Genomic DNA, 23,810 nt, shown 5'->3' on the forward strand with positions numbered 1-23,810 from the left:
GTCCATTTTTGTGATGCCGTTGTAATGTGAGTCAGATTCTCTTCAGGGAGAATAGGTGAATTTAAGAAATGTGCTGTAAAGCAATTGAATGTGCTTCTCTGAAGAGTTTTTGTGTTTGTTGGAGCTTTGAATGAGAAATGATGGTAGTTTAGCGTTTTTGCAAGGTTTTTTCTCAGTTTTTTTTAGTTCATGTTCAATTGTTGCCTCCAAAATGTATGAATTTCAATGCATTAGATACAGAATATCAAACCAAGTGGAATATGGAATTAAATTCTGCCAACACAATCTCACTACAATTTGCCCCCGCCCCTTCCCCCTAGATAGATAGATAGCTAGATAGATGCAAAGATTGAATTTAGATGTGCCCCTACAATATATTTTATATACAGTGAAATGAAAAGGTTTTTGCCCCTTCCTATTTTCTTTTTTTTTTTTTTTTTTTTTTTTTTGCATATTTGTTGCACTTAAAAGATTCAGATCCATCAAACAAATTGTATCATTACACAAAGATAATGCAAGTAAATACAAAATGCAGTTTTAAAATGTTGATTTGAATTATTAAGGGGAAAAAGCTGTCCAAACCTACCTGGCCCTACGTGAAAAATTAATTGCCCCCTCCTGCTAATCATGAAAGAACTGTGATTAACCACATTATTTTAAAAAAGGAGTTACATTTCACACCCAGTTACAACCCACACCCAGGCCTGATTACTGACAGACCTGTTAAATCAAGAAATCACTTAAATAGAAGCTGTCTGACAAAGTGAAGCATGCGTAAAGAGCAACACATCATGCCGTGATCTAAAGAAATTCAAGAACAGGTGAGAAACAAAATAGTTGACATGTATGAGTTTGGATGGGGTTTTAAAGTCATTTCTAAAGCTTTGGGACTCCAGTAAACCACGGTCAGAGCCATTATCCACAAATGGAGAAAACCTGGAACAGAGGTGAACCTTCCCAGGAGTGGCCTGTCTACCAAAATACTCCAAGAGTGCAACGACGACTCATCCAGGAGGTCATAAAAGAACCCAGAACATCATCTGAAGAACTGCAGACCTCACTCGCCTCAGTTAAGATCAGTGTTCATGATTCACCAATAAGAAAGAGACTGGGCAGAAACAGCTTCCAGGGGAGAGATCCAAGGCAAGAAACTGAAAAAAGAACACAAAGGCTTGTCTCACATTTGCCCAAAAACATTTTGATTATCCCCAAGAGTTTTGGGCAAATATTCTGCGGCTTGATGAGACAAAAGTTGAACATTTGGGAAAATGTGTGTTCCGTTACACCACAGCCACAGCTTTTCATAAAATGTAATAATACCAGCGGTCAAAGATGGTGGTGGTAGTGTGATTATCTGGGGACGAATTGCTATTATTGCTGAAGCCATGAATTCTGCGCTCTATCAGAGAATCCTGAAGGAGAATGTCCGGCTCAAGCTTAAGCTCACTTAGGTTATTCAACAGGACAATGATCCCAAACACACCAGCAAGTCCACCTCCCAACGGCTCAAGAAACACAAAATGAAGGTTTTGGAGTGACCCAAGTCAAAGTGCTGACTTACATCTGATTGAGATGCTGTGGCACGACCTGAAACAGTCCACTCATGCTCAAAAACCCTCCAATGTGCCTGAATTTAAACAATTCTGCAAAGAAGAGTAAGCCAAAATTCCTCCACAGCGATGTGAAAGACTCATTGGCAGTTATCACAAACACTTGATGGCAGCTGTTGCTGTAAAGTGTGGCACAACCCATTATTAGATTTAGGGGAAATTACCTTTCAACATAGTGCCAGGCAGGTGTGTGTGTGTATATTGAATTTTAAAGGAAGTGCATATATATAAATTTTTAAAGGGTTAGTTCACCCAAACATGAAAATTAGCCCATAAATGACTCACCTTGAAGTAGGTGTATATGACTTTCTTCTTTCATGTGAATCCAGTCCAGAGTTATATTAAAAATTGTCTTTGATCTTTCAAGCTGTTTGATGTTTGCTCTGCATCAGTCCAAAAGAAGTTTAATAAAAAAACGCATCCAATAAAAAAGAAGTGTCTCACACGGCTCCGGGGGGTGAACAAAGGCCTTCTGTAGCGAATCGATGTGTTTTTGTGAGAAAAGTATCCATATTTAAAACATAATAATCACTTTAATCTAGCTTGCACCAACAGCAGCAACATCACACTTTCCTGTGAGATAATATATACATATATATATATATATATATATATATATATATATATATATATATATATATATATATATATATATACGTGTGTGTGTGTGTGTGTGTGTATTTTATTTAGTTTTTTTTACATATGATTGTACATTGTACATGTACAGTATATTATAATCGCTCTTTTGTATATTGCGGATGTTGTAAGTGCTTGTTGAATGACAGTGTGTCATTAATAGTTGCTTGAACAGTCCTGAAACTCATCTTGACCTGTTGCCCTCAGGAATGATTCATTCCCTACTGTTATTTACACAAACCTGCTTTATTATCATCGTCTCTGCACCACCTACCACGCTCCTGAAGCCTAACAAAGCCTCATTCATACTGAAGATCTGCTGGCTCCGATCCATTAACATCTGTGGGATATGTTCTGCAATTGTTATGACATTTGGTTATCAGGCTCCACAAATGAATTAACAAGACTAATTCCTGTCAAATGGAACAAGAAGATCTTCCTGTGCGACTGCGATGAAGGATGAAAGTGATGAATGTTTTGAAAGTCTCATTGTTCTCTGTGTTTGGATGTCTGTCAGACAGAGGTGCCGGGGGCCTTTGAAGGATGAGTTCACATGGCTGTTGTTTCTCATGCCCCATGACCCTCAGGTGGTTTTCTTCATACTCCTCTTCCTGTGCTTTTGAAAGCCTTTCTGACAGAGAGAAAAACACCCGTCCCACCCAGAACCGCCCCTCTGAATTTGTTCATTTCTCTCTCTTGAGATGAGATCTTGATATATTGTGTACTGTCTTACGCAGATCTCCAGCTAGTTAGTTGTGTTATCATTTCTCTTAGGGGAGTTGATCTGGATCACATTTTTTAGGGGTAGGCTACAGTTAGGGAATTTTGTAAATGTTTTTGAGTTGTGGTCACCAAAGCTGCATTTTTTTTTTTAGCAAAACTCTTAATATTACATTTGAATATACTGTAAAATGTAATTTATTCCTGTAATCAACATTGATTTTTCAGCGTCATTACTCCAGTCTTCATGATCGTGTCACATGATCCTTCAGAAATCAGTTTAATATACTGATTTGCTGATTAGCATCAATGCTGCTAAATATGGTTTGTGGAAACATGACAGAATTATAAATAATGTGTAACAGTTTTGTCCACTTTGCTTTGAGAAAATGACCTAAATAGTGGCATGAAAGATCACATCCAGATCTTTATTGCTTTTCTGCGTCTGCTTTCTTCTGGCTATTATAAACCTTTGTGTTTTTAGCACAAGCTAATCTTTTATTGAGCGATGAATGTTTATTTAAAATCTTAGATGCTGCTGAATATATTTCGCTTCAGGGCTGCATTTAAAATAGACCTGAAACTCAAGCTGTACTGAATTGTCTCGAGCCTAAGAAGAAAGGAGAAAACTTTCATTGTTGACAATGTGATTTGCGGCTGTGCTTTATTGAGTTATGGGAGTTTAACAGCAAAATGAGCAGTGTAAGTTGCACTGCACACAAATCCCAGCAAACGACAAAGAGTTCTGTCATCATGTGCTGACCCTAATGACAGAGTCTGGCTATATTTAACTGCGCTGCCTATAAACAACAATCGAGCAGCGCTACCTTGTTTTGTTCCTTCTTTCACTTCATCCTGCACTTGATGGCATTTTCACTGGAGTGTCACTGGATTCTTTAAAGTGCACCTGCGCTTTGAAAACTTCTGCACGAATCAGGAACTCTGTTTGGGGAAACTAATGGGTCGCATCTGTTCACTGTTCGTTTTATGTTGAAACAAGTTTAACTGCTGGGTGTCCTTTCTTTATGATTGAGTATTTATTCTTTTACAATGCGCCGAATGGCTTTGTTTGCCAATGGAAACACAATGACTAGGTAAATGAGGTAAGGAAGCAGTCACGTTCCTATTCAGGCCAATCCTTTCACGGTTCATTTGTGTTCCCTCATAAAGTAGGTCGTGCGGTTATCGGGCATGCTTTCTGATGTCTATAAAAGTGGATGACTTTGAAGTTGTTGGGTTTTTTGCCTTTAAAGGTGCGTTTATTTTTCCCACTTTAAGTCTTACAGCCCCCCCCCAAAAAAACCTTGGCTAATCTGTTTAAAATGATAAATTTTAAACTGGAAAATCACTGAATCAATTATGAAAACTCAACTATGGAGACAATAGTAGTTTAAATTCTGCTGTGAAGCAGCTCTCAAGGACAATTATGCCATTATTTAGCCAGTTCAGGTAGGGCTCCACTTCATATCCTGAAGAGTTCAATTTAATTTGGCATTTGTATAGTAACAGCCCTCTACATGCTTGGTTATGGTTGCCAGAGTACAAGAGTTTAAATCCCCCAATCTGATCTTTTTTCTTAAATTTACACATTTTCTGCCCAGTGGTTTACTTGGTCTTCACAAAATGCCTCTTTACATTACAAAAAAATTGAAGTGATAGGACCGTCAAATATGTAATAGTATATTGGTTCACAGCAGTTTAATGTTTCTGTTGTTTTCTGTGTTGGGAATGTTAATCAAACAACAAAAGTTGTAGCTTTAACACAGATTTATTAGATTTAATTTATACATTGAAGACTGAGCAGTGTTATTTTACATTTAATTATTTAAATTCTGTAGGCTTACCTGAATACTGTTAGACTTACCAGAAAAATATAAAGCACTGTTAATTTAATTTCTAAGTTTGTTCTATTATATTTATATATGCTTGTAATTTGCTTATCTTCTATGCTGATTTACTCCCCTAAAAATTCACCCCCATCATTAGGCGCATTTCCATTACAAATTTGCACAAAACCTTCGCAAAATATTTTATACATGTCTATAAAAAAGTATTGCGAAATGACGGTCATATGATGCGATTAAAATTTTTCCTTTGTCTTTAGTGTATTACAAGCTCTTGGTGCATGAAGAAGATCTGTCCATTTGCAAGGACTAAAGTCTCAAATCCAAAGAGATATTCTTTATCAAATTTCAGAGTCAACAACACCCTCCTAAAGTGTCTACATCACGATGTGGTAAGATATGCATAACGCCACTAAAATGTTCACACATGAAAGAAGGTGCAACTTTTATTCTCGCTGTTGCCCACAGCGCCATGTTGTGGAGATGCTGTATGTTTCATGCGATACGCAACGTGTAAAAAGACAGTATAAGTCATTAAAACCATTAATTATGTCCCCACTGGATGCAACAAATGCCCAGTTTGTAATGGGTTTTTATTGTTTTTGTCCTGTCATGCTGGGACACATGACACCACATTATGGTGAGGGGCAGGGTTGCCAGGTTTTCTCAGCACAACCCGCCCAATTGCTACTCAAGACCAGCCCAAAACTAGCCCAGTCACTTTTCAGGGGCAATCCCCCGGTAGAAACCACTTTCTGGAGGGTAACATACACATTTATTGGTGGGGTTCCCCTCGTAAAAGTCGCATTCCAGGGTTTAAATATCACATTATTGGGGTCGCTTCAACCACGGGCCGCCGACATGAAAACCAAACCCGTGGCAACAGTGTTAAAGTAGCCCACTGGTGAGGGACATAGCATTTCCATCACACGCGTGACGTATTCAGCCAATCACAACACACTGGATAGCTGGCCAATCAGAGCACACCTCACATTTCAGACCGATGAGCTTTGTAAAAGCTCTGGTGGCTGTTTCAGAGCCGTTACACGCTGCAGACGTGTGCAGTGTAAATAGTCTAAGCATCAATGGCAGGAAAAGCCCCTAATACTTGAGAGCAGCCACATATAAAGTGTTGCTTGGATTATAGTACATTGAGGAATAATCATATGACTTTTTACGTATGCCATGTGACCTATTAATGGGATAAAAAAATTAATTAAAATTAATTAATTTCCCTTGCAGTTTTGCTGATTATTCCTTTTTCGTATTGCCTGAAAAACCACCTCAAGCAAGCGTAATTTTTTTTGGCGATATATGGACGTTTTAGCGAAATTGATGCATTTCCATTAGGCTTATTTTCAATTCACAATTTCAGTTTGCACAATTTAAAGGTAAATGGAAATTTGCCTATTGTTTGCCTATCGCCTATTTTTGTTCATTTTGCAATATATCGCAGAAAACCTAAAAATCCAATATCATGCTGCCTTATTACTGAGATTATAGAACATATTTTAACATCAAATTAAATTAAATTCAGGATTATAGCTAATAAAATCAATTTATGTTATGCAAGGCAAAAAGTGTTTCCATTATGCGAAATGACCGCTGCTGACGCAGCTAACTGACGCAGCTAACTGACGCAGCTAACTGACATTGCATTCTTAAGTTGCGTTGCGTAAAATAATAAAGATTTCCACCACATTAAAGACTAATGATCCAATAGGCTCAACCCAGCATTTCTTAGAGTGTAGCTTGTAAATTTCTCCAATAATGCATCATACTATGGAAGTCAAGTAGCGAGTAACGCCATTGTTTGATAAACACCGGTTTGGCACTACATCCACACCAGTAGGTGGCAATATAGAGTCCAATACCACTCATGTATTGTGTAGCATTTATACACACAAATTGCTGTGCATTAAATTTACATTTTGAAAGAGGATTGTAACCTGATACTGAGAGAATGCAAACTTGCCCCGGGGGGACTGTAAAGAGCGTGGGGGGATCTGAGGTCCCACGGGGGAAGGGCTGAGATTTTCAGGTTTAGGGAGTTTCCCTCAGGAATGCTAGTGTCAGTGGAACGTAAAACAGACAAAAACAAGACTTGTAATCACCTCAATCCCCTACTGTTGGCCAATCGGAGATCAAACCTGCCTCATTCACACTTCACTAAGTTACAGAAGGTCTTATTTATCGCGTGGTGGCAGTGAACTGAGTGTGTTGTTCATGGGCTGCTGCTGTTATGTAATAAATCATTGGTGCAGAAGGTGATTGTTTTGCGCTTGATGGCGTACGAAGTGAGAGGATGCATTAATAATTGACTGCTGGTTTTGCTGTGTGTACATGTTTGTGTGTGTTGTGTGGACCAACATTGTGACAGAAATCAGGCCATTACTCACTCACTCATTATGTAGTCATCGTGAAAGTGCTGTGTAGAGATATAGATAACAGATGTTCACATCTACATTAATAGCTGTTGGTTAAATTTCACAACCATGTCTATATATAGGTTACATTGAAAAGAAACACAACAGCTTATTTATGTACTTGCTTGCTTACATTTTGTAGTAAGTTTTTCTAAAAGTAAATCACATTTCCCAAATTTCTATTAACACAATGTACAAAAATGATATATCATGTGACGTTATGTGGATTTTTTTTTTTTATAATGGTGCTTTTATCATGCTATATTTATATATCAGTATTTGGAACTGCCTTTAATTTTATGAATAACCAAATATGTATATACATATACATACAGAAAATTACATATTTATTTTGTTTATTCTTTTTTAAATTAGATTTTTGATAATGTAAACAAGCATTTAATTGTTTGTTTGCCTTGTATTTCGTAATGCATAAATATAGTATTCAATATGATATTTTTTGTATTCATTTTAAACAATATTTTTGTATTTTAAAAAAAAATTACCCTTACTTTGGTTTCTTTATGCACAATTTAATTAATTTTTCTTTGTGTTGAAATATGACACAGGCATGTTTTCAATAGATTCACCCACATAACCATCATGTTTTGTGATGCTGTTTGTCCATTTGAGTTTTTGCTGTGATGTTTGGTTTCTATGGGAAGCTGATGGTCCGGTTTCAGTGTTTCAACAACAGCTCTTCATTACCAACAGAAATAAAGCATCACAGATGAGATCTCAGCTGATTCTCCCAGACACCAGTGAGATTAAATCCAGATCACATGCAGATTTAAGTCTCTTTTTATTGCTTCTGAAGTATTTTAGTGGAAACATCCGAAACAAAACCGAGACATTCATGACATTTCCCGATCTGTGGGCAATAAAACTTTCCTCTGAGCCCCTGAAAGAGATGCAGATCTGTTTGAAGAGCTGAACATGTGACTTCTGTCGCTAGCATCTGGTTACACACACACACACACACACACAGAGAGAGAGAGAGAGAGAGAGCTGACTGAAACACTCCTCCTAATGCTCACTCACACCAAACACACATCAAGATCAGTTCTGCAGAATCAGATCAATATTATCTCAACAAGAGTACAAACATTTTGTATCTGTAAATGCACTTGTAAATTGTATTTAAAAACTCATGCATTTATTTATTTATTTTATTGTTTTTGCAAAAAAAAAAAGTGTTTTGAAGGGGCTTTGAATGCAATGCTAGTTAAATTCCATGAAAACATGTCCAAGTCAACAAAAGTTGGGAAAACTTAAAAGTTGAAGGCAACCAGCTTCAGGAGGTTTTTGAGTTTTCTCAACTTTTTATTTTTTACAGTATAGATAGATAGATAGATAGATAGATAGATAGATAGATAGATCTAGATTTTGTATAATTAATGAATTCATGGAGAATATTTATTTATTTGCATATTGACATTATTTTATGCTATAAGTCAGATTATTAAATATTAAATCAAAATTTTCAACAATTATGTTAAAAAGGGAAAAAAAGTATACAAATAAAGTAACTAAGAAATGTTTCGAATGAAGAAATTTAAATTGTAGAAGTTGACAACAAGATGTTTTAAACTGGTGTTCAGAAAAATCTGATGTTGTGATGATGTTAAGACTCATATGATTGTATCTATTTAGTATGTTGTGTTTATTTGCCAAAATATTCTGGCAGATAAAGTATTTCAATAGCGAATCGTCAATTTTTCTGTTAGCATTAGGTTAGTGTTAGCAAAGTTAACAATTCTAATTAGCTCTGTATAAAAGCAATCGAAAACTGGTCTGGAACCCTTCTACATGGGTGTTGATAGAGAGGGACAGAAACTGCAGAAAACAAAACAAGACACTCCTCCTACCTGGAGATGTGGGCGGGGCTTCGTCATGTCATCAGAGTTCAGAGAGAGAGAGAGAGAGAGAGAGAGAGAGAGAGAGAGAGAGAGAGAGAGAGAGAGAGCTGTGAGGAGAGCGCTGTTCACGCTTACACCGGACCCACACATCTGTGTCTCATTCACTGCAGAGCTGTGTCCGTCTCGGAGGAAATACAGGGTGTTTCTGCTCTGTGTGGATCTACAGTCGAAGTCTGGAGGAGCTGTGTGTTTAACGAGGTAAGACATGTTCTCTCGCAGCTGGAAATCAACCTGTTAGCGTCTGTTAGTGCGCGGGTCAAAGTCATTTTCATCTACAGGAAGACTTTACTGCTCACAGGGGGATCTTTAATCGCCGACGAAACTCAGTGACGGTTTAAAGTTATCGTTTGTTTCAACATCTCCCAACATTTCTAGAAACAGACTCAGATTGGAGATATGAAATGAATGAGGACAGACTTGTTAAGTCTTTATGAGAAATACGAGTTTGTAATGAGATGTTTGTTTGCAGATTTGGTCTGAGTACAATATGAGATTTCTTCTGGAAGTCTAGGAACATTTGAGATTGAGTAATTTTCTCTGAAGTTACACCTGAGCAGCACACACACACACACACCACCAACACACACACAAAGGATTTCTTTCATCTCCATTTAATGTCATTTTGGTCTAGAGAAACCACTGAGATATTAAACATCTTCATTTTTTCTCAACTTCTTTAGGAGAAATAACAAAGTTGACTATAGAGTAAGCATATAAAGGAGCTATATAAGTGATTTTAAGGCATAAAACAAGAATCTGAGGAGAAATCGTAATGAGACTTTGGTGTTTTAGGAAATCTGAGCTCAGTTTGAGGCACTGATGAGATTTCCTTTGAAACTCTTTGAGATTATTGAAGTCTTTTACTCAGGAGCAAAATCTGAACAGTAAATTTGAGCAAAAATCTCACTTTGCTCTCCATTTAATCTCAATTCGATCTAGAGAAACAGCTGAAAAATTCAACATCTCCTTTGTGATATGTTACAACTTCATTAAAAAACAAGCATGTAGGCTAAAGCAGCTGTAAAAGGAACGAGAACATAGAAAATTAGCGTCTACACTGATACTTTTAATTGCAACATTTCTTGTCTTGTTAAATAATTGCGATTTCTTATAAAACTCGATAGGGGAAATGCACGGGTTTTTCCTCAGATTTAAGTCTCCATTTAGTCCCATTGCGCTCCAGTTTTGATAATTTAAAGGTGTAAATATGTAACCTAGAGTTTTCCTTTTTGGTGTAAGAATTTCTTAAGTCACTTTTGACTCCAAACATCTCTGGTGAAAAACGGGACGTGGTCTGTATTTGTGGTGGTGCATGGAACTTGGATTTGATTTCGCACCCATGGGTTTAGATCACCATTAATCATGCTTCCTTAACAGGCTGCTTCCCTTTCTGAAGTCGTTTTTTTGCCTTTAATCTAACCAGATTCTCCTGTCAGTGTGTTTAACCACACTCGGCCTGCTAATGACCAGACTGCATGCTTGAAAGTCCAGCACGGCCACCAGATCTGGTCAGCATATTCCTAGGAGTTGTGTAATATCATTATCATAACAGTTCCCAAGCATTTATGACTCCAGGCGAATGGACACTTGTGAAATATGGGTCACGTGATGTTTATTGATGACTAATCAGAGTAAATCTGGTGGACTGGAGTCAAAGGCAGCCGGGCATCTGGTGAAGCGCTTGGCTCAGCTCTGGTTAAAGTGTCCGGTCAGCACTGGGCTTGATCAGGGCCATGCTGGTGTGAAATCCTGTCAGACAGCTCCGTTTAGCCTTCGTCCTGTTACTGATGAGAAACAGCAGGTCTGTCCATTAGAGATGCAGACGCACTGCGGTGCATTGATCGAGAGAGAGACCGGACACGAGGAGGGTCTGTGTAGCCACTGTATAAGAGAGTGAGTGTCAGGGATGCTTAGTTTAGACTGTAAGGGTACTTTTATATGACATCAGAGTACCAAAAAATGGAAACTTCCCTTTGTGTTAGTCAAAAAAAAGTGTTGCGTTCACTCAGATCTGCGAAAACTGCTAAAAGCACTGTATTTTGCATGCAGACCAGTACCAGTAAACGTCACTTTATAAAGAAGCACTACACAAATTCATGATTTTGCACAATAATGATATCATTTTGAGCCCCCCCCCCCCCCCAAACATTGTTGTCATGTACATGAATGGCCAAAATGCATATGTTTGTTTTTGGTGGTGTTGCTGTCATTAGACCAAACGTTTCCTCAAGTTGAGGTTTGATCCAAACTGTTGCTGTCATATGTAATATAACTCCAAAAACCAAAAATAATAGGAAAACAAATTGCTGAATGAATGGAAAATTACTTGAAAGTACCTTTTTATGCATAACGTGAAGATCTGTCTCCTTTCTTAATTTTTTTTCCCTTTGGATATTGAGCTATTAGAGTAATTTGAAGAGCTTAGAACATTAGATTTTAGAGTATTATAATTTGATGAAAATATTTGAGTTTGTAATGAGAACAATGAGAGTAGCAGGTGAGATATTAAGCATCTCCTTTATGATTTTTCAAAACTTACTTAAAATGTGACCTGGACGTGGTATGTTTTCAGTTTTAGAAACAGTAGTAGGCAAGACATCATGGTCTTTTACTGGAAAGAGATGCACAGAGTGAGTAGCAATGCCTCTTGTGCTGACCACTGAAGCTTCTCTGAGCTCTCTAGATCAATGTGGAGAAACACACGCAAGCTTTCATTAGGGTTCGTGAACGCTCCTGTGCTTTAAGATGGACAGTTTCACCTTCCATGCAAATCCTTCCCTCGTCAGCATCCCTGTTTCTCTCTGTCGTCATCTCGGGATCTTTCTAGATCTCTGCGTCTCTGTAGCCTCTCGTGACGTGGGAGCTCCTGCCTCTCGCACCCCACTGACACTCAGGAAAGTGTAAAAATGTGTGTTCAAAAGTGTGAAGATTCCCGGATGACACCATAAAGAGCCTCTGATTTGCTGTCAAGGTCAGAGTTTCTAACATTTCCAAACATTACATTTTAGAAATGGCAGCAGAAACTTCAATATGGAAAGCTTTCTTAATGGAAGTTGGATGTTGGCATAATGTGTCGGACAAAGTTGCAGTCCTAGAAAGAATTAGCATGAGATTGAAATGCATCATCTCTGCCGTACTCGATGGAGGAAGTGAAAGGTGTTTGTTTGACATTGACTCGTACGGCAGCTCCTGTCTGATGTGAGCGAGACATGGAAAAAGCATAACAATCATAAACAGACTGCTTACCCAACACAAAACTCCCTCAAAGCAGCTATCATCTGTGGAAATCTGCAAGGACACGAAAAAATTTGGTCTTTTGAGTGGAAATGTGTGCAAGTGAAAGACATGGCATGTTTTTTTTTGAATGGCTCTTTAAATGTATGTTTATTTTAAAAAGACAATTTATTCACCTCTTATGATGTTTTTTTTTCATATCATTTCTGAATCAAAATTCATTTTGATAATTTTGGGAAGCATCAAAAAACTGGTACAAAACTTGTCTGCCAAAGTCATTTGGTGCAACCGTCATGCTAAAAACAGGAGACTATATAATAAGATCCCTGAACACATTCAGGTGTCAAATCTTAAAGTAGAAGATAGTTTTAACTTTGAATGACAAAGTGAAGGTTAGTTCAGGTTGTAATTGTAAAACCCCTTCCAATAAACTGAATAAATACCATAAAGTGATATTTATGAATGAATCATTTATGACATCCATAAGAGTATTTTTTTTATTGTGTGTATATATTTATGTATATATGCATCATTTTTTTTGAAAGTCATGATTTAATGTGTACAATATTCAAGATGAGTGGAAAATGTCATTAGATTAATTTGTAGGCTAAATTTAAATGATGTAAAACTCAACATAGTACACAAAAATTTGAGAGAGAACTTGTCGCATGCATTTTAAACTAGAATTTGAATAGATTTTATTGTGCGTGTTGGATGTAAGATCTCTTCAGATACAGCTGTCTGGTTCCTCGCTCCAGTCTGAAGCATTTTTAAATCTCACAAAGTGTCAATTTGCGAGACAAATGTTATTTTTAGCGAAGCACAGCCTTACTGTTTTTGCAGGCGGCGATGCTCCTGTTTTCCTCCTCATCTCAGCATCTGCTGTTAATTTTCTTCTGCACAATCACGGTTCAGGGAAAGGTTTAGTCGGTCTCATCCTGACACCCTTTACAGCTTTTCTCACAAAGCTCAGTTGTTTGATAATCTTTGATAATCTAAAAGAGCTTAGATTTCAATCCTCGGAGTTGTAACTTTGTTTCATCCTCGGTTCCCACGTCTTGACTGAAAAATCAATCTCCCGTGGTACTCGGATTCATATGCATACTAATTGAAATGCTTGTCTGGCCCGGGACGCTGGCATAGACATGGTCTTTCTGCAAGATGCACCAAGGAGACTGGCAATCATGTGAAAACTCCGAGTGTTGACGCTTTCCATGTCCCAAGGCTGTCTAAGTAATTATTTAGCAAAGCTCACATAATGAGAGTGAGTTCGCTATGCTTCGGCGGCCTTCACCCATATAAATATCCTCCCTTGGAAACCACAAGCTGTTTGCCACTGTTGCTTACAGCAGTCGCCTCAAAGTTCCCATCTGTGCCCCTGCTTGACTGCATAAGTAGACCAGCCATTGACTGGCAGTTTAATGCGTTACCAAAAACGCCATGAGCGACCCAACAGCGAACGCCCACCTTCTCAACGACCTTCTTAAAGACTTCTGCACAAACGTACTGTATACCATGACTTTAACTCTAACTTAGGCCAAGTCGTGTATGGATCTGTATTGAAATATTTATTCTAGGACTGGGTATTTAATTAAATTTCAGTTTATTTTGACTTAATTTGTTTTGTTTTTTTTAGCAGAATTAAGCGCCGAGTAGATCTGTATTGAAAGTTATATTGTGCTGCGCATTGACACAAATTTCACGATTCAGTTTGGTTTCAATAAGGTGATCTGTCACAACACATTAAAGTGACAAAATGGTATTTGTTTACATTCTGTTATAAAATTTACGATTTAAAATGATTGCTTCTGTATTGAAAGGTTTATACTAGGGATGGGTATTGATGCATATTTCAGGATTCACAAACTTTTGGATTGATTTCAGTCTAATCTTAATTTGATTCGATATCTATTCATTTGGGTTCCGAAACCAGTACCAGTGTTAATCTTACTCTAGAAAAAAAAAATTAAATTAAAAAATTAATCAGTTGTAACACTACTACAATATTAAAGGTTAAAATTAACAGCTGATTTTAAAATTACATTTAACTCTACTCCAGTTAATATGAGCTGATTACTTCATCTCCTTTTGATGTTTACTTTGTGTAGTAGCTAGTAGTAAAGTTAAAGAGATGATCAGTTCACATGCCATTTAAAACAAAGAGGCTACATTGATCTGCCACGCCACATTAAAGAGCACAAAAATAGTATTTATTTTCTTAATTTTTATAAAATATTGACAAAATGTATAAACCAAGACTTATTTTCATATGCAGTAAAAAGTAACAAGCTCAAATTGTGAAGCTCATTGCAATTCATTGGATGGGAGGTACTCTACAAATAAAGTTTAGTGAAGTTTCGTTTATGCATCTACTCAAAACAAGACATACTATAAGATTTTTGGATTTAAGAATGATGGTTCATCAAAATAAGAATTGGTAAAAGAAAGAAAAGAAAAAAATATATTTTCAGTCGCGCCCTAGTTTACATATGATTTCTAAAATTTCTACATTTTACAATGGTGAATATGAATAGGATTTTTATTTCTGTATCCCAACGGTTGTTCTGTTGGTGACAGAAACTGATGTCGCCTCATCCACTCTTTTGATGGGATGAAAGCCTTCACGGTGGATTTTCAGCTTCATTACACTTTCTGGGATAGAGCTGGCAGGGAGATGTCAAGAATGCACACACTTTTCATTGCTCCCACACCAGGAATGTGTTGTTTTGTAACCCAAGCATTCCACTAGCGCTCTGACTGCGAATCAACACTGAGGTTTCCCACCACAGGGACTGTATGTGTCACCTGAAATTGCACATTCCAGACCATTTCCAAACATTCGCTGAAACTTGAAAGGGCCTAATACAGACCCCTGACCTTCACCGGCGGAGGAATGTGGAAAAGTGATGAACGCTCATGTTCCGGTATTGGTAGGGGTTGAATTTAACACAGTTTTTGAACCAATCTTACTCAAACAGAGTAGCATTTGTCACCATTTAAATGAGCATGGACATTTGGTTGTTTGAATTTGGTTGTTTGGTTGTCTTTAAACCACCACAATAAATATGTTAGTGAAGACTCCTTGCCAAATGTGAAGATTTTCTGCTGTGTAATATTGTGAAAACTGCTTCATTGAATCATGCCCAACCACAACCTTTTAAAATAAACTGGGTCAACTTTGAATTCATGTTGACTTCAAGAAGTTTCTCTTCAAAAGGAGTTTGATGTTGGATGTACAGTTTGTGCACCTGTTACAAAATGTCCACTTCTATACAGTCTGACCACAGGGGAGTATGCTTTTATTTTTATATAGCCAGTCGCAGTAGGTGCATCTGTTCTGTCTTACATTGAAAATAGGGCAATGCCTCAGGACTTCCTTTGTTGGCGATCTGTCTTTTACACCCCAGGCTTTGATATTCATTATTTCAAAAAATTTGGAACAGAATGCAACATTATAAAAAGTGCGGAACACGGTTTAAAAATATTTAGGCATGTAAAAGAGTATTAAATAACTCATGAACCTGAAGTCTCATGCTTTACGCAAGCAAATTTGGAGAACAGAGTCTGGCTGTAAAGATGATGCATACAGTACACGGGCTAAATTTGGCACGGCTGTTTAGTGATGTCAGAAAACAGATACTCCTTATTTCATTTCCTCAGTGGAAAAACACATTTAATTGGTTATGATGAGGAGCAAAGCTCCACACAAGAGAAAATTATGTTTCTCTCTTCTAGGGCTTGTTGTACACGGCTAATGTTATTTTCTCTGCAGATTCCCTTAAGGTCCGCTTACACCTGGACGGTTTCTCTCATGAGTAATGAAAATCGCCCACCTGTCTAAAAGACTGGAATTACAACCCATGCATTATACTTAATGTCTAACAGATTCTTGCGGTTGCACTCAGAATTGGTTTTCCAGATGTTGTCAGACTCAGGATTGGCCTTAATTTGTGATCTTTTTTGCAAAGTTCATTTAGCAGCCCAAAATGCTACTTCCCATTGGAGGCTTGACAAAAATGCTTGCCCACACACTTGCAGTCTCTCTCGCTCGGTGTTTATCCCACTTGTTGAAGCCAGGATAGGGATTTCTGGGCAGGGAGTGGAGACAGCCTCTTTTGTTTTCCCAGGCTGCCTTTGTTTAGGTTAGCGGTGAAGCCTGGTCACTTTTGGTGCCCTCAACATTCCTCCGTCTAAAGGCAAAGGGTCAGCACTTATAGCATTCATGCAGTCAGAGAAGGATAAAACTGTATTGATCTAGTGTTTTGAAAAATCTGAATTTTTGCATTGGAAAAGCAAAGATGGCAATACACTTTTGGATAGTCTGAGCTCAATTCTGTTTGGCCAACCTACAGTTAGATTAATGAACAATATTTTATGACATATGAATTGTTAAGAAGTTGAGTTGAGAAGTTGAGTCATTCTGAACCAGTGCACCCCAGGATGACTTCAGATATCTAAAGTATGATAAAACGACTAATAATAAAGATGGAGAAATTATGTAAATCAATTAAATTTTATTTGATAGTGTATATATATTTTTGTTCTTCTGTTAAGCTCTAAAATATTTTTTAGAAATTGTAGATATAAAGGTAGCAAAATACATTTCTAGAAACCTTTATTTTTAATTATTGTACAGTAAACATAAACGACTAAAAACTAAAGCATGGTGACTTAGAATATTGTTGTGGACAATGTGGGATTTGAACAATAAATAAACAAACAAATATATATATATTTGGCACCGTCATAAGCCGATGTTCTGTCGATTTGTCCGACGCTGTCAGATTTTCCTACCTCCCACTAAAATGGTGGGTAGTACAATTCAACAACGAAAAATGCTACTGTAAAGTTATGGTTTATTAACGTTTACATCTACCTCAACCTTAAACCTAAGGTACTGCAAATACAGTAATTATGTGTTATATTTGCGGTTGTAGCTAGAAGGGATACAGCTACAGGAAACCAGCAATAAATATTATTTTCTACCATTTAAAGTCTACACCTACCCCAACCCTAAACCTACCCTTACAGTAATGCAAAAACATGAAATATCGTTGTTAAGCAAAAAGGACGCGATATTGAAATGCGCATACGTAGTAAACCCAGGTAGGAAAATCTGACGTGTAGGATAAAATGTCAGGACACCGGGTTTCCCTCCAAAGTTGCGAATTTAACTTATGCACACAATTGGAATATTGGAATATACAGAAATACTTTGACCGACTTTGCTCAGGCATTTCCGAATAATAACAACATTTCAGATGCTGTGGAGTGAGATCGGTCCACTGGTTAGTCAGGACTTACCGTCCCATAGTGCAAATCCTTTTTTGATTTCGCGAAATGTATTTCTATGTCACATTATTCACACCAGCCCTTTTTTGCACAAGTCAAAAACCACCTCAAGAGAGCGTAAAAACTTTTTTTGTGAATTAAGGCATTTTTATTCTGTGAAATTCTGTGTTTCCATCACTCGATTCTGATGCGATACTTCAAAATGCACATAAAAGCAGGGGGGTGGGAACCCAGCTGTAGACTCCATTCAGTTTTTACATTTGTTGCTGGCAACAAGGCCATTATGAAAGAGTATCTGCTCAGGTTATGGGTGGAAGCACTCAATTGTATGTGGATCCGGCTGGAATTCATGCGTGAAAGCAGTGACCCATTCACTTATAGGTGCATGCTTGTTCAAAGAAGGCTAATCAGTCAATCGGAGAGGAAATGTGTACAAAAATGTGAAGCACCAGCTGACTCACCTGTGATGTTGTTTGTGGGGGGCATGTTCAGGACTTGCCTGGAGTTGTTTGATGGTTATTTTGATGCAAGAGTGGGCCTACTGTGAATGGATGGGAGGTACAGTTGTTATCAGCTCTTTTGTTATTTCTAGTTTGTTATTTCCCTTCACAGTGGATGAGAATGGATTGGTGTATTCAAGTGAAATGGGACAACATACTAAGCAAATCCATGCTTTATCACTAATAATACAACACATTGCGAACCAAACACAGGGAGCTAGCTAAGTTCAAAAACCATGTGTACAAAGAAGTCCAAAGGATATGTGTGCAGTGCATGGGAATTAAATTTTATCTTCAGCATAGTACGCATATATACAGATTATTGTACTGCGCATACTCTGTAGGAGAGCGCTCACATGTGCCTTGATTTAGATTGGCGTATGGTGTGGTCAGGTGCACGGACCTAGGACAGAGCTACTCACGTTGCAGTAAAAATACAATCACTTAATTTTCAAAGAATTGTATTATTATTATAGTTTTATGTATTATTGATGTTTTTTCGTTGTTGTTTTACAAATGCTCATAATTGTTTAATAAATGTTCAATCAAAATGCAAAACATCGCGTTTTTTATTATTATTATTTTTTAGTCGACTAGTCGTTGCGCAGGACAGGACTTTGGTCGACTAAGCATTTCTTTGGTTGACTACAGCCCTACATTACATTAATGAGCCAATTAAATGGCTTGACAAGAACAGTTTCCTTTAAATGTTAATACATTTCCTATATTGAAACAACTCCGTTCACACATCGGCCTGTAAAAATGTATTAGTTTGTCCCCAAGGTGGCAGCACTGTAGCTATTGTTTCACAGTCAAAAATAATCAGTTGAGACGGAACTACAAACTACTTAGATGCAACAATAAATGTAACCGCATTAGAGAACGATTGTGTGAGGGGGTTAAGAAAAACACACGCAACTCATGTGTACAAAGAAATGTATTGGTTATAATGTCTGCCGATAAATATTTCAAACACCTGGACAAGGATGAATTGTTGTAGTGTTAATTGCATTAATTAGTTTTTCCATGAGGTGGCAACACTAGCAGCACAATTTTTTCAGTCGAAAAAGTAACTGATGAGACCGAACAATAACAAACTACTTCGATGCAACAATAAATGCGCCAGCATTGGAGAACGATCGTGTTATGGCGTTAAGAGTTAAATGTAACTCTTAAAAACTCAAACAAATACATTTATCTGTCATAATATCTGGAGAGAAATGGCACAAACACTGGACGAGGATAAAACTTTGTAGTGTGCACGTTTTTAAATCTATCTGTTCAGCTATGCATATGCTAAGCATTTGCATCAAAAATACATGTACTACATGCTTTATTGTAAAGACCCAATTAAATGGCTTGATAATCAGTTTTTCTTTCATTGTTGATATAATTTCCTAATTTAGCAACTCTGTATTCTTTGCTAGCACATGCACCTTGAATATTTTTGTTAATTCATTTGTCCACAACATGGTAGCACTGGTGCCACCATCGTTTCACAGTTGAAAAAGAAACAAATGAAACAACCACAAACTACTGAAGATGCAATCACAATAAAAGTGCTCGCATTGACAAGTGATTGTGTCAAGGGGTAACGAGATATGTACAACTCTAATTTTAATGAGTACAAATAAATGTTTTTTGTTGTTGTGACATCTGGAGAGAAATAGCGCAAAGACTAGCAAGCATGAATTTCTTGCGTGCATGTGTTTGTGCACTATCAAATTAAGTATACATTGAAAAGCTATGCATTCAATTGTACAACATATATTAAGCGTTTGTGTCAAAACTTAAGTATACTTAAGGTTTTACAATTAAAAACTCCAATTATATGGTTTATAAAGCACAGCTCTCCTTTCATCGTTGACATATTTCCCTGAAACAGGAATTTGGCCAAATATTAGCTACTTGTTATTGCTAGTAGTTACAGATGGTGTTGAGGGAGTAACATACTCTAGAGAGCATTGGCGTTGGTCAAATGTTGGGACATACCCATGAGTGCCCATTTTCATGACCCTTTATTTGTTATTTTACACATGAAACATCCTTAGCCAGAAATCTTGCTGATGCATTGCTGCTGTGGGGTAGAGATGCCATCCAAATAAATCACCATTTGATTCATAATGTGTAGAGACCGTAATAATTCTCTCCAGACACTCCGCGACACAATCCCTCTGGTTTCTCAGCACCGCATTCATTTAGTGATCATCTGCTGAGGAAACATTAAATCAGAGCCACACTACAGCTGACAGAGAGCTCCGTCCCACCCTGCCCTTGGATCTTACAATGTTTTTATTTGTTAAAGCTGCAGAAAATCAGACATGTTAGGCCATGTGTTTGTGTCAGAGTAGGTTCAAATGTGTTCTCAGTAAAGTATTTTTTAAGAAAGAGCTGTTGTTGTGTCTATATGGGGGCTGAAGATGACCGGCATCATGGGAAATATACACCTCAACAGCTGCAGCAGAAAACAGTGTCTGTACTGCATGTGAGAGGGAACAATGACTTATTGTGTGAGTTGGTATTGGATTAAACACGTGTAATTTTGCTATGGCAAATATATCTGTAAAATGTCTCAGACTGACATTTGACAAGATATGCCATTGCTTACTCTCTAAAAAATGTTTGGCTAAATACAACCCAGCTCTGGGTAAAATACGAACAAGCCCAGCAATTGGGTTGTGTTCAACTAACAGTTGGGTTAAATGTTTAACCCAACCGCTGGGTCAAAACATCCCAAGTTCTGGGTTTGTCCATATTTTACCAGGCGCTGGGTTGTATTTAACTAGAGATGTTCCGATACCCTTTTTCTCTTCCCGATACCGATTCCGATACCTGGGCTCATGGTATCAGCCGATACCGAGTACTGATCCGATACCTGGGTGTGTATCTGTATATACAGCTGTATAATATTATTTTAATTTGTTGTGGTATCTGTGATAGTTCCGATACTAGTATCGGAATCGGAACAACTCCAGATTTTTTTAGAGTGATGCCAAAATGTTTGCTAATAGAAATGTATTCGATTTAGCCTATATTGTGAAGACAAAACAAAAACTATCAATAATGAATCTTCTTTTGCGTTATATTGTGGCTAATATTTGGATGCTTTCTAAGCTAGGCGTTTGCTAGGGTGTTGCTAGGCGTTTGTTAGTTTTGCTAAGGAGTTATATCTTGACAGGCAGTTGTGAGGTTGTAAGTTGTACATTGCTAAGGCTGTTGTTCTGGTTATTAGTGTTGCTATGTGGTTTTAGTTTTGGGTAATGTGGCTGATAGGGTGTTCTGGATAGTTGCTAGGTGGTTGCTGGGATGTTTCTCTTCCAGGCAAAAAAACAACAAATCTGTATGGTTTGGAATAATGGGGGGACGATATACCAGAAGACATGATTAACTGGTAAAAATGTGTTAACTGGTAGAGATTTCTGACTTGTTTCTCGCTTGTTACATAAACACACGGTCAAAATGCCCATCTTTGCAAGTATACTCATAAACACCGATAACAGACACAGGTCTTAAGTAAAAGCAGACAGTTGAGAAAGAAAACGCGTGTAACAGTATGTGTCCAGGCAGCTCTTAAAGTGACAGCAGTCTAATATTTCTGCTGTCAAAAGAGAGAAAATCTCTCAAATATAAATCACTAAAAATCACTCTTGTAACTTTAACAATAAAAAAGATGCATTTAATTTACACCGTGAATAATATGCAGTGTTTTTATACATTCGAATACTTTCTACAATATATGTAGCTTTTCTTATGTTTTATTGTAGTCTTTTTTTCTTTTTTTTTGTCCTATTGCTTATTAGTTTCTTAGATTCTTATTATTATTTAATCACTGACTGGTCACTCGTCTTAAGATTTTTTTAATTTTATTTAGACTAGTTTTAGTTTTTTGTGATATTGACACTGCTGATGAGCATTTTTTAAAGCATTTTTATATCATAACTTTTATTAAAAGCAAAAGCAACTATATCAAGATATATATTGTTAGCGTGAAATAAAATTACTCATCCTGATTTAAGATTTTTAAATCATATTTGGAAAATTTGATCAGATTTGCACAGTTTAAGGTAACATTCATTTTCTGTCGCACAGCAAATTTTGTACTTCAGTAGATTAAGCAATAGACGTAATGCGTAACGTCAGCAATGCCTCATGAAGTATTTGCACTTCTACACTTGTGTATTAAACAGCAGAATTATAAACAGAGTGTGTGTCTCTTTTCCCTTGAGGAGAAAGATGACATTAACATGCTACATTCTACAGATGTGTGTGTGTGTGTGTGTGTGTGTGTGTGTGTGCTCATGTGAAACTTCTCTCTCTGTCTCTACAGGTTCACTCCTCTTGCTACATATCTAATACATTTACAATGAGGTATTAATGATAATAGTGCGCACTGTATTGATTTCAATAAGAACAGCTGGCTAATAGCATCTGATAATACTGTTAAGAGAGCGCACCATGCCTTCACAGTGTGCTTGTTCCTCAGGACATTTTTCTCAACAGCCCGCAAAACATAAAGAGGATGATGAGAGAGAGGAATGGGATAATTCCAGTAATCATAGCTTTCGGAGGACGCGCTCCGAAGGGAGGAGACGGGGAGGTTATAGATGTGTCTGGGGTGGGTCTGCATATCTGAAGCAGTGGGTCTGGACATGTGCAAGTGATTGTGTGTGAGAGATGGAAGTTAATGGATCTCAACGGGTTTGGATATCCATTAATGACAATTTATAAAGGAAACAAATGCCATCGTGGCATTATTCCGATGAAAATGCATTCCTGGCGTGGTCTTGGTTCTTGCTCCTCTGACTTAAATTTTCTTCATTTTCTTTTACACATGACTTTAAGGCTTGAAGATAGGACATCCATCGCTGGGTTTTTGGCAGCTGCTAAATGGTCCGCTTAGTAGCTTAGTGCTGCTATTAAATGTTTTCATTAGTTAATGCAATAGACTTTACCAAAGAATTTCATTTAATCTCACAAACAGCGGTTCATTCAGTATCTGCATGGCTGAAACATTCGGATACTACATCTTACCTTAGCAGTGCCATCTGTTCCTGCTGGAGTCAGACACACACGCAAGAACATGCCGTCTCTGAACAACTACATTCTGGCTGTCTGTTCCCCTAAGCATTCATCTGCCGAGATGCCTTTGAAAAGAGCCAGCAGTGCATTTAATTGGCGCAGAGCATTGAGTCCATCAACCTTCTGCTAATAATAACTCTTGAAATCTGCTTTCCCACTGGTCCTGATGTTCAGGCACCATTTCATGTCTCATGGCTGGAAATCCAGCAGGGTTTGAGCAATCAGGTAAAAACAGCTGAAGTACAATATGGCTGTTTTCTTCATGGATGTATTTTGGACCTTATTTGATGTGTTCAGATGGGCAGTTTGGTAATTTATTTTCTACTCAAGTTCTCAAATCAACTCCATAGGTGATTTAAATGAAGTACTTGAGTACATAGGCGGAGAGTGAACCAACACTAGGGTAAGGCTAATAGCAGCCAAATCTATAAACATCATAAACCTGTCTTTTTATGCAAGAACCAGACACGGGGTCAAGTAGGCAAAAAAAAAAAAGAAATGTTTAATGGGACTGAGTTTTTATTTAATGTGATTACAATTTAATTAAAAC

The 23,810-nt window shown here is 37.4% G+C and overlaps 1 protein-coding gene across 2 annotated transcripts in view; it reads left to right on the plus strand.

The window, feature by feature from the left end:
• The window catches only part of LOC128013745 (ras association domain-containing protein 8-like), a 31,821-nt gene that overhangs the window by 313 nt on the left and 7,698 nt on the right, over nt 1-23,810 (plus strand). The window contains exon 1 of one of the 2 annotated variants that reach the window (XM_052596939.1): nt 9,173-9,353. The exons of the other annotated variant lie outside the window; for it this stretch is intronic. The gene's annotated coding sequence lies outside the window, so the exon portion shown is untranslated. Of the gene's footprint in view, nt 1-9,172; nt 9,354-23,810 lie in introns of those variants that run through there. 2 annotated transcript variants of the gene reach the window in all.

Source organism: Carassius gibelio, chromosome B25 (genome assembly GCF_023724105.1).
Source record: "Carassius gibelio isolate Cgi1373 ecotype wild population from Czech Republic chromosome B25, carGib1.2-hapl.c, whole genome shotgun sequence".
Taxonomy (NCBI): Eukaryota; Metazoa; Chordata; class Actinopteri; order Cypriniformes; family Cyprinidae; genus Carassius; species Carassius gibelio.